The sequence below is a fragment of the Argiope bruennichi genome, chromosome 3 (assembly GCF_947563725.1).
Source record: "Argiope bruennichi chromosome 3, qqArgBrue1.1, whole genome shotgun sequence".
Taxonomy (NCBI): domain Eukaryota; kingdom Metazoa; phylum Arthropoda; class Arachnida; order Araneae; family Araneidae; genus Argiope; species Argiope bruennichi.
In genome coordinates this window covers 122,520,948-122,532,647 of record NC_079153.1, presented here as the reverse complement: position 1 = coordinate 122,532,647, position 11,700 = coordinate 122,520,948, and positions in this window count along the sequence as shown.

Here is an 11,700-nt window from a genome sequence, read left to right as displayed (position 1 = left end):
GTAGGTAAAGAGAAATAACTTTTGAGTTTTTATTTATTTAAAGCTTCCCTACATTGATGGGAACTTACAAAATAATTTCAAGCATAACTGTGTTTGCCTAAGAAAGTAAACAAGATCATTTCTTTATCTTACTTCACATCACTTATTGACATACCTGAAAGCTAGTTTTACAAAAAAATGGTAAAAAAGCAAGATATTAAATACATCTTTCCCTTGAAGTTTGTAAAAGGAGCCTTTATATATAAAATGACGATAATAGCTTAAAAATTAATTAAACAGAGTAATGTTTTTGCATTTACGCATTGTAGAATTTGAAGCTTGCATTAATTGATTTTGAGATTTAGAATTATCTTTTTGTTTGAACATACATTAATTCACATTTCAAAATCATTAGCATTACGCAAGGCATTTGGATTTAGATATGATTAAAAAAAATCGCTTAAGTTCCTTCTTCCCTATTCATTAGTCAAATAACATGTAAGAATGTCGGCAATTAGCCATAATTCTCATCATTATTTGAAGCCAAGGCGATTGGATATTTTATAGCTATAACATAAGAACAAAGGCATAAAGCATTTCGCAAATGGTTCTGTAAGTTTGAGAACCTTTGGAATTTTCTATTTAAAGTTTAAATTTTTATAGTTTTTTTATCGTTAAAATCATGAAATTTTTTCCCTTTATTATAAAAGAGGTAAGAAATCATTTTGAATATAAATTTTAATTAAACTCAGTTAATTAAAATGTAATTAAAATTTATATTAAACCAGTTGAATATAAATTTTGATTTAAATATAAAAAGTTAGTAATACTAATTAGAAAAAGCTTTTATATACTTCTTAAAGTGTTTTGCAACTCTCATAATTAGAATAATACTTTTCTACTGATTACTAAAATGGCGAGCCATATTATGAAAAAAAAATATTAAGAAAAATCAGAAATGGCGAAATTGTTAATTAAATGCATATTGCTGACTTTCGGATAATATTTTGATGCTTTTCTACTACGAAATTGATTCAATTGCAAATTCATATTGTCAGATAATTAGAATAGAATTTGTTTCATCATGATTCATGACTTTTTACAATCGGTATGTTTCGTATATTTCTTTTAATACCTTTGTTAATACATTTCATATGATACTTATTAAGAATTTTAAATGACTGTCGAATGTATAATATATCATAAAGAATAAAGTTTATGCCTGCTACTGTGGGTTAATGCAATATTGTTGGAACTTCTAAAATTCTCTAGTTTTTCAGAATTGTGAACTTATTAATTGAATATTGGAATTTCTGAAAGATCAAATATTTAACAAACAAATAGTAAAAAAGGAAGTATAATATATAATTATTTAAATTTATTTTTAGTTTCTTCACGTTTCAATGAATATTTTCCATGGTGATATTCAATTCTATGAAATAATGACAATGAAATATATTTTTTTAAAGTTTGATTCACACAATAAAAAAATCGGTGCTTAACGAATCTTTTTAGTAATCTATGAATATCTGTATGCAAGTGTGGAGGAGAGGCAATCTTTTCAGATGAGTCCATTTTTGCGTTCGAGTTTAGTTACATTTTATCCTACTGGGCAGTTAAATGTTAAGCCTCTCAGAGGTAGCTATATTAATTCATAAAATCAAATAAATATTTTATTGCTCTTTTTCACTAGTTTGCACTTCTACAGGGAAATGATATAGCTTTCCGAAACTTTTCCGGATATTTTATATTTTGAGAATAAATATTTTAGAAGTTGCGCCGTTAAAACATATTTTTAGTCATAAGAGTGAAAAAGTTCATGTGAAATATTTTCCGACAGCCGCAGATTAAAAAAGTTTCTAAGTTTACAACCTGCTTTGATTTATTTCGACAATTGCAAACTACCCTGAAGTGTAAAAATTAAAGTGAATTAATTATATGCTAGGTCATGCACTGAATTTCAATTCTTCTATAAAAGGAAAACTTCAGCAAAAATCATATTCCCTTGCCCATCAACTACCAAAAATGAGTTTTGCCTGGAAAGTTAGAATTAGGATATTAATATGCGGGAGCCGGAAAAAATATTTCTTTTTGGAACGGGATAATTGGAACTACGCTTTTGAATTTACATTGCTTTTGCATGTAAAGTCAAAAGGACATCTTAAGTAAAAGAAAAAGTTTCATATTTAAGATTAAAGTGACTGACACACAGGCTCTGCATATACATGCTCTAAAAAGTGTTTTTAAAATTCTTAATGCGAGTATTCCAAAAGTGGACTTAGCCCCTTGACTTAACCCCCGGGGGGGCACCTCGAAATGAGGATGAGATGCTTCCGGTATGGTTGTTAGATCTCGCCACTCTGGAGGGTACACAAAAAGGTGGGGGTCTGGCTCCTCCCATCGATGACGGGACGTACTTCCTTCGGGAAGGGTTGTACCATGGCCGGTAATGGCTCTTAGGAATCAACCACAGTTCCCGCCAGTGTTGCTGTTGCGACGGTCCGGTCATTCAGTTTTCTTTATCCGTGTGCCTTCAGGCGGGTCGTAGAGTCAGTGATAAGACTAGCCCCTTGACCTACACATTTGTTTACATTCCTACTAAGATGACACATTCTATTTGGGAAATATATTATAATTCTTATAATGATATAAAAGACTCTTTAGATATTGAAGCGTTTCCAAGTGATTTTTGTATTTAAAATTATTTAATACTTTCAGTTAATTGCACTTTTAAAACTAAAAATTCAGTAATTTGATGCACATGTCAGATATATCATTTTACCAGTTATCTTTTTTTCTACTGTGATTTGTTATCACCACCGAATGCACAAAAAGTGTTTTATTTTTAATTATTTAATTAATTATAACAAGACTTTGAATATGCATATGTGTTTGATAACTCTTCCAAAACTTATGCTGGTTTGAATACTTTGGAACGATTCTTAGCTTCTTGATGAACATTACATATTAAGTGTATTTTTATTAGTTTTTTAATATTTTTTGAAATTTAGCATCAATTTAATATCTAAAGAATATTGTATTTAATCTCTTTTCAGGTTTTAATCTTCATTAGCATTTTTATCTATATTCCTCAAGAATATCTTGGAAAAGAATTAGAAACTAAATGGGTGTTTTGGCTATAAAATTTAAAACATAAAAATTGAGGGATGATCAGGAATTTTATTGATCCAGAATAAACTTTTTTTGAAAATTATAGAACCGAATCAAATTATCTTTTCTTTACAGTATCTTGAGAATAGAAAATTGATTTATTCGTTATTACTTATTTAATGACTTTTTACATGAAATTATAAAACTAAACCTCAGTTTGCTAACATATAAAGCAGTGGAAATGGTCTCTTTGAAATTTTCTGGCATACTCTCGAATAAAGGTGTAAACTCTAATCTCTCATTTAAAATATTAGATCTAGGTTAAAATCTTAAATATGACGAGAGCTCAGGTGTCTAGCTTCAATGCATAAAGCATAAGCATTCTAAGCTGTGTAGTACAGTGCAGAAAATCAATATTTGCATATTAACTGCATACCATTGGTGAATAATAATTGAAAAATGCCCGGTAGCGTGCAATTTTTATTTATTTTGGCGATTAATCACTGGTATGTAGTTAATATAAAAGCATATAAAAACAAATATGTATTTTGTTAACCTTTTTTTCAATTGATTAAACCAAATTTTGGCACATAATTGTAACGGTATCTATAAAATCGTTTACCAAAATTTATTTATCTGAATTATTGCATTTATGTGCGTGCGAAAATAGAGAACGATAGATGATGGTAAATTCTTTGTAAGATTTGATTCAAAATGTGATAAGAATTTCCAGGATTCAATTTTGATAAGCATTTAATTTAGATGCTATAATTGTGCGTCAAATTTCATTTAGTTAAATCACTGAATTTTAAATGTTATTACAATTACGTACATGTAGAAATAAGAATCGACAGTCTATCAGCATCAAAAATCGGTCCAAATTTGATTAAAAATCTACAATTTCGATGCTAAATTTATATACCAAATTTTATTCGATCAGTCTTTTCATTTTGTAATTGTGTTCGCTTGTATTCGGACAGTTCGATAGAAAAATTTCCTCTGAATTGTTTTCATTCAATATTTTATAGATTTCAAATAATTTTTTATGAAGATTATGAACCAAATTTCATACTTCTTAGAACTTTTTGAACTATCGTTTTCACAGATAGACATAATTCCAAAGGTGTGTTTTTCGAATTTAAGAAAGTCAGAAAAGTGGAGAACTGCCAAAATATTGAATTCGAATTTTTTAGCGATAACTATATTTTGAGTACTTTGTGTACGAGAAAGTTATAATGCAGAGAAGGTGAGGATTTTTTTTTAACCAAATCCTGACAAAAGATTACAAATATGAAAATGGATAAGAATCGTGCAAGTAACTTCTTATCTGACCTTATTAGATTATGATTGAAGAGTGAATTAATCTGAGAATATAATGTTTAAAAATCAAATGACTGAAATTAAATATTATATACATACACAGTTGATTCTAAAGTGAGAGCAAATTTAGAGAATTTTAGAGTGTAGCTCTAAATTTAGAGTGTGTTGACCTCCACATCCCGTTCTCTTTTGCCATCAGATTTATTCCTCTTACATATATAGAAACTTTTATCTATTTTCTCTTTTAAAGCTGAACTGCATTTACTTTTGAAGAAAGTTTGTTTGCGTTTATCGGACGTATTTGGCAGATCTTCGCGTTACATTTCTCTTACTTTGTCTAAAAGCCTTCGAAATAGTTTACAGATCTGGGTGAGTAAAAAAAACGTGGAAAAAGAAACGAAATGGTAAAGCAGACTTCAAATACAGCTGTGTGTGCTCTTTGAAACAAATTTATGAGAACAAAAGAAGAAAAAACAAACATCCGATTGAATCCCCATTCTATTCTGTCGGTGGGCGAAATAAGAAAGGACTATGGTTTCAATGTGTCAAAGATCTTTTATTTTTTTGAGTTGGAGAAGCCCCTCCCCCCAAAAAAAATTGTTAAGTGTTGCACTTTAAAAAGTAACTTCTTCTTGTAATAATATTTTTTTTTTTTTGTATTTGCATAACTCTTTTTCTAATCAATCTTACTGAAAAATATGCAAGGAAAAGAGACTGATGTTTTCATTTAATTGATTCTTAGATAAAATGAATTATTTGCCAAATATATGCCATTGATTATACATTGCACTTACATTTAGGAAAATATTTTTAATGCAGACTCAGTTTCACAGGAAAGAAAGTTTTGATTACAAGAAAAATGGGCTGGCATCTAAATGGTCCATAAAATGAACTACCAGGTGGAAGAACAGTTAATTTTTTTTAAAGATTTTCAAAAGTGGCTTACGAGGGTCCACAGTCTTAGCTATTCTATCCTGTTGCTCTCAGAATGGATACGAGTACATTTTAAAGCGATGCAGTGAAGCCAACGCAATTTCTTTAAAATATGATTTTTCCTTGTTTCCCCTTTCTATGATTAGAGCTACCTTAACGAGGTAATTGTTTCGATTTCTTCGGAAAATGCGTATCTAAATGTCTAAAATATTTAGCGATGACAGGTATACCCGTCAAACACAAAGTATCTGTAATATGAAATTATGTTGTAATGAAATGACTTTTAATTTTTATTTTAGTCATCACATTTATTTATTTACTTAAGCTAACATACATTTCTTGCATATGAACGAAAAGAAATATCAAAAATTAAGTTATTATTTTAATTTGCTTTTGGAGAATGGTAGTGAGCAAAGCATGGTACAACGCATAATAAACTTTTATTTGTTCCTCTGATTTTGACTTGGCCTCAAAATATTTGAAGCATCTTGAAATTTACAAATATGTTTGAGTTTTTACTAAAATTGTAATTCAAACTGCAAATTGTGACTGCTCATTACTCCTGACGAATAGACTCGTCACAACGAAAAATGTTATTTTTCCATGACGAGTAGATTCGTCAAAAACTGTTAACTGGTTAAACTGTCACGTAATGAAAGCGGCTTCGTTTCTGTGCAACGAATATTGTGGATCTCAGGTCGTTAGTAAACACAATAATGTATGCTGACGCATTTGTGACCAGTCTATACTTTTGATTGTAGCATAGAATCTGTGTTCACTCGTGTAGTTTTTATGAAAACGCTCAAAACTCTATATAAAAGCATACATTTATGCAAGCCTGTCTCTCCACCACTTGGATCCAAAATTTGACACAGGTCTAAAGTTTTAACCATAAGATTGTATACTAAATTTTATTAATCTAAGTCATCGTGATTTTGAGTAATTTCGTTTACATACTCGTGATTGTACAACTGGTCACCCCGTAGATAGATAAAGTCCAAATTCATTGCACATTTACAATTCTAGTGATCTAAATCTCAACTAAACTATTCTTCGCATGTTTGAGTTATTTTGTTCCCATGCATACAAACATACATTTGCTTCTAAGGATTTCGTCCAAATTTTGACCGAAATCTGCGAATTCTGTGTTCAGACTAAATACCAAATTAATTGCTCTTTTTCAATGCATGTTTGATTTGTCTCGTGCTCACAGATAGGGTTCCAAATTGTGCTTTTAGTTTTTCATGCGCCGCATTCTCATCTGGCGGTTGAAATTTGAACTAATTTTTTTTATTGCAGATTTCTGTTTCCCATTATCCATACAACCTAAGAATCAAGTTTCTTCGACCTTCTTCCACTAGACCGGATACTACTTAAGTCTAAACAGGGTAACTTTACCTACACTATGTATAATTCTTAATTTTATGGCAAATTTAAAAGATAATATTGCCGCACTGAAAAGAGATAGTTGACTCTCCATGGCAGAATGGTCATAGCACTGATCTCTTAATCAAGAGATCGTAAGTTCGAATCCCGCTAGAGACAATGCGATTCACAGTCTGTGTAAATATTTATTTCCTCGATTTTAGGTTTTCCTTTATTTCATGTTTCAGAAGATTCTGGACATTTCTTTAATTAGTAAGAAAAGTCCTCAATACATGTCTGGTAGCCTCCAAAAAAGTATTCTGGAACTTTCCCTGCCAGTATAAAAACAGAAGATCTGTCAGTCATTGTGTTCATTGTTGAGTTAATAAATTGGTTTAGCTCTACTTCTTGTGTGTGTCTTTGCGTTTCACACTAAAGTACCTACGTGACAATATTATGAAACAAACATTGCCCAATACTGACGTATGCAACATGTATTATGTGCTGGCATTTAACAAATATTGTTGTATTGGGCAATTGTTTGGTGTCCTTTGGATATTAATGCAGTGATGAGATTGATGCAATAGTGGTGATGGCATTGATTGAAACAGGAGTAAGTCTGCCCCTTCCCCCAAACTCATTTCAATGTTAATTAACTTCCATTCTTTCCAATTAAAAAGTGGTTAGTTTAATCAAGAAATATTTTACTTTCAGAATATTTCGAATCTGTCATGGATATTCCTGTAATATATTTTTTTACTAGGTAGTAAATTTATTTCCGAATCTCGGTATATATTTATGATACTTTTAAGAAATAAGCACTATTTTCCTTATTTATTTTCGGCTGCTATCATTTTCTATGAAAAAAAAATAATCTCGGAGCAAAAAAGATGATTTTATAGGGAGGATATCAACTTGTAAACTATTTGTTTTATTGTTTGCCGGCTTTCTGCAAAAATTCGCTTGTAACTTGACACCTATTGATTTAATCCGATTTATGTTTTAGTCCATGCATCTAGATAAACGAATTTCAATGCATTGTATGCCTGTTTGAGAAACGATCGTGGAGACTTGCAAAGTAAGTGTTGCAGCTACGAGACTTTTTTTATATTCGAAGACCGGTTGGAGCAGGGAAAATAAAGTGTTGAGTGGTTATCCTTTAGATCAACTGCATTTACAAAACATCCATCTTCATTGTGAATAGGGGCAAATATGGGGTTCGTTGCTCGAAAGCCATTCTATGAGCCTTAGCTAAATTATATGAAATTCTTACCAGTTATTCGAACAAGTATTCGATTCCTATTATGTAATAAGAATTTAATAATTTTCTAAATTTGCTTAAATTTAAAAGAAATAAAATTATTATTCCAATTTGACATATTTTTAAAAAAAAGTTACTATTTTCTAACGCCTACGTTTTTCAGATAATTGTATAGGTACTTTTAATGTCTACAATTTTAAATAAAAAAAGGTTTTTCTCTGAGATTAATAGCCTTTTATTTTAAATGCAAAAACCAGGCGTTAAATCTTCTTTCTTCTGTTTTTCTTATACAGTGATATATCAGGATATAAGCTTAAATGGCTGTTTTGGATAGCAACTTAACTCAATAAAAGTGCAATTCTACAGAATTAAAGAGATTTACACCAATGGCCTATATCATAAAGGGATTCGAACGCCAATTTTCAACATAACAGTAATAAATTTTTGTAATTTCTTTCTTATACCGCTATCTAATTTTCCAGATATTCGGATTGGAACTATCGAGGGAAGGGCGTTTTTCACATTTACTTAAGTGACATGAAAAGCAAAATGATGCAAGATTGCTACCGGAATGTATCCGAATAACAGGTAAGCATTTCTTTTTTTGAAGTCAAACATTTCAATTTATGTACTATAAGGTAAGTGGCTATTTTTAACAAATTTTATCTCACTATTCTGTTTAATTGGTAGCTTAACAATAGAATATGAAAGTAGGTATTTGTGTGTTGCATATATTTTATCAGGTGAAGCATATAAGGGGTTTGTATAAGCTTCTGTTTCGCCCGTTTAGCGCCTACATTTGGAAATTTCCTTCTCTGCACTAATAGGTTTATTTTGTATCCTCTGTTTGCGATTGTACATTTCCTTTTCAGTTTATTTTAGACACTTGTCAAGGCACTTTTTATTATTAAGTAGTAGCGTTATTTTTAAGTCTCCTTTGAAATAGACTTCAAGTTAAGCACGTAACTGACTCTTTATTTCTTCCCTTATAAATAAGAATAGAAGATTTTTCTCATTGTTTAATGACATTTAAACAAAAATTTATGAAGTTAGCAGAGGTGTTGCATTATGAAGCGTAGATTGATGCTGATTTTGCGGCGTAATAAGCAAATTCCAGTGAACTCTTTGATGAAGAAAGGGATGATAATGAAGTAAATACGGTGATATTATTGCAAAGACGTTCCTGTGAATTTGGGAGTTACAGTAGAAAACAGTTTTGAGTCTGAAGTCTCCACAAGCTCAAGCATTTAAGAATTGACACTACAATATTAAAACTGGAAAGAATAGGAGGATTAAACAGCAAATGATTTGTTCAAGCTGCTGAAAATAACATACTAAGAAAAGAAACTCCAGTAGAGCTTTGTAAGCAGTTTTATTACAATGTGAAAGAAACTGTGTGATACGTTACATATGTAAAAAAAACAAATGCGATTTGGGTCGGGATAACCTGGTTGGTAGAGCATCGGATTCGCGTCCCTTTGGTTGCGAGTTCGAACTCCGCCGGTCGAAGATTCCCCGCTTGCTTGATGACTGACGCGCGTATAAATCTGCCGTGGTCACAAAGTCCTCCATGTCGAGAGTAATACCACTGTGGGTACTGGATCAGGGGTGATCGTTGTCTGATTCAGGTCTAAATTACGATCTGTGGTTGAGTGAATGAAATGCGAGAATGAAGTCCGCCCCGTAAAAAGAGTTGTGACGTGTGTGTAGCTAAGTCGTACTCTTGGCCCTAGTTTGCTTTACAATAAAAACAAGAGGCTCCCCCTTAGGCTTAAACGGCTGTCTTCGAACAGCGGGCTTGTCCGTGGCAAGTGCCATAAGTGACAACAACAAATGCGATTTATTGCTCACAGCTATTTAAATGAGTGTTTTTCTGGGATGTTGCTTATAACAGATTATCATAACTGTGAAGGCGGCTGATGATCTTGACATTACCCTATTGAAAAATGCCATTTCACGTAACTGCTTTTAAAGCCGAAATCCTGTTGTTCCAATGTTCACTATGCGCAAGTCTGCAACACGAGGATATGTGTTTGAGGTAAAAATCTCTATCTGACATGCTAATAATTTTATAAAGTTCGTAAATCTAAGTATTTCAATGATACTTAACTATTTCTGCCGTAACAAAAGCTAATTAGAGGTAAGCTAATACCTTTTGAATGTAAATGTTTCCCTCTACTGTAGTAACGGTACTCCTCTTGGTATGCGTGTTTTAATGAATCCTTCAAACTGTATTATCTATTTTTATAATATTTTAGCAGAAGTGATCTTTTGAAAAGTCTTGGTCAGGATTTAGCGATGGTAAGCCATAGGAACCTAGTACTTTCAGAAGAATATTTTATATGGAAGAAAGAGGCACGTCTGGAACGAGGGAATGACAACGGTATTGCCACTGATGATACAAATTCCAGTATTTTGTGACTATTCTTTGATGTGAAGAGTCGAAATTGAGGACAAAAAGGTAAAGTTAAACAATCGTGATAAATACATATACTTTTGCAATAATTTATCAAATTAGGCATGTTAATTATATGCCATTAAAACTTGTGGAAAATAGTGGTACTGGCAATTTTTTACTTTGTACATAGGACACAGCAGTGGTAAATCCATATATAATGCTCTAAAAAGACAGATCAGAACAAGTGGTAGATATAGTTCCTTTCTGGTGCAAAGGAAAACCAAAAACATAATGTTGAAAATGTGTTAAAACACTTTGCTAAATTTGATGTGAGCCTTCCAACAAGTTCAGATTTAACTGTAATGTTATATATGTAATGAAATATTATCCTCTTACCGTATAGATTTATAGTCAGAAATCGGTTTCGAAGAAGAAATTTAGTAAACAATTCTTCTAGATCAATCGAGTGATTGCTTTGCAAATTAGGGTAGTTTCAGTCACGTTAGCTTCCATACCTGGATTTTATTGCTCAGACAGGAGTATAAGAATCCTCTATGCTCTAAAAGGAAAAGGAGAATTAAAATTTTTACCTTCTGTTGATAGATTAAAATAACAGTTTACCAATATAAATTTCATTTTTTAAGCTCTTTTTCTTCCCAGTAAATTTAATTGTTATAAATTGTTTTTTCTAGGGATGGCTACAACACTTGTTATGATGGATACCTGTTTAATGCAATCAGCGAGGATACAAAGGGGTGAAATCTCGGAGTATACCCTAAGTTTAAGAACTTTTTCTCATAACAGACCTATTTAACCCTAGAAATACGTTCTTTGGGAGACGAATCAATGTCGTTCGAAGTGCTTGTGAAAACAAATACATTTATTTCGCAAGTGTGTATCCCAATGAATTAACAAATTTTACTTCTAGTCAGTGGTGCATCCGGAAATCATAGCAGAAAGAATGTTATTTTCGTGTAATAACATCAAAATTATGCCACTGTGAAGTCATTAGCGTACCGTTTGCCCCAAAGAAAATGTTACTGCCTGATGAATATATGCAGAAACGCTTCAACTGGAATGTGGATTTCTGAAGAGCTAAAGGCAACAAAAAGAATATAAGCGTGAAGGTAAATTCTTTATGTTTAAAATTTATCTGAAAAAAAAAAGGAATTCCAATTTTATTAATTCTATGAATAGATGGACGGCATATACCGCATCGACCTCGGACTTATTCATGCAGCATATTGATTTGTTTCTCCAAACCAATCAAGAGGTTTAAAGATGGTCTGCAGAATGCAATTCAGATTAAGAAAAAGAAATTTATGCATCATTC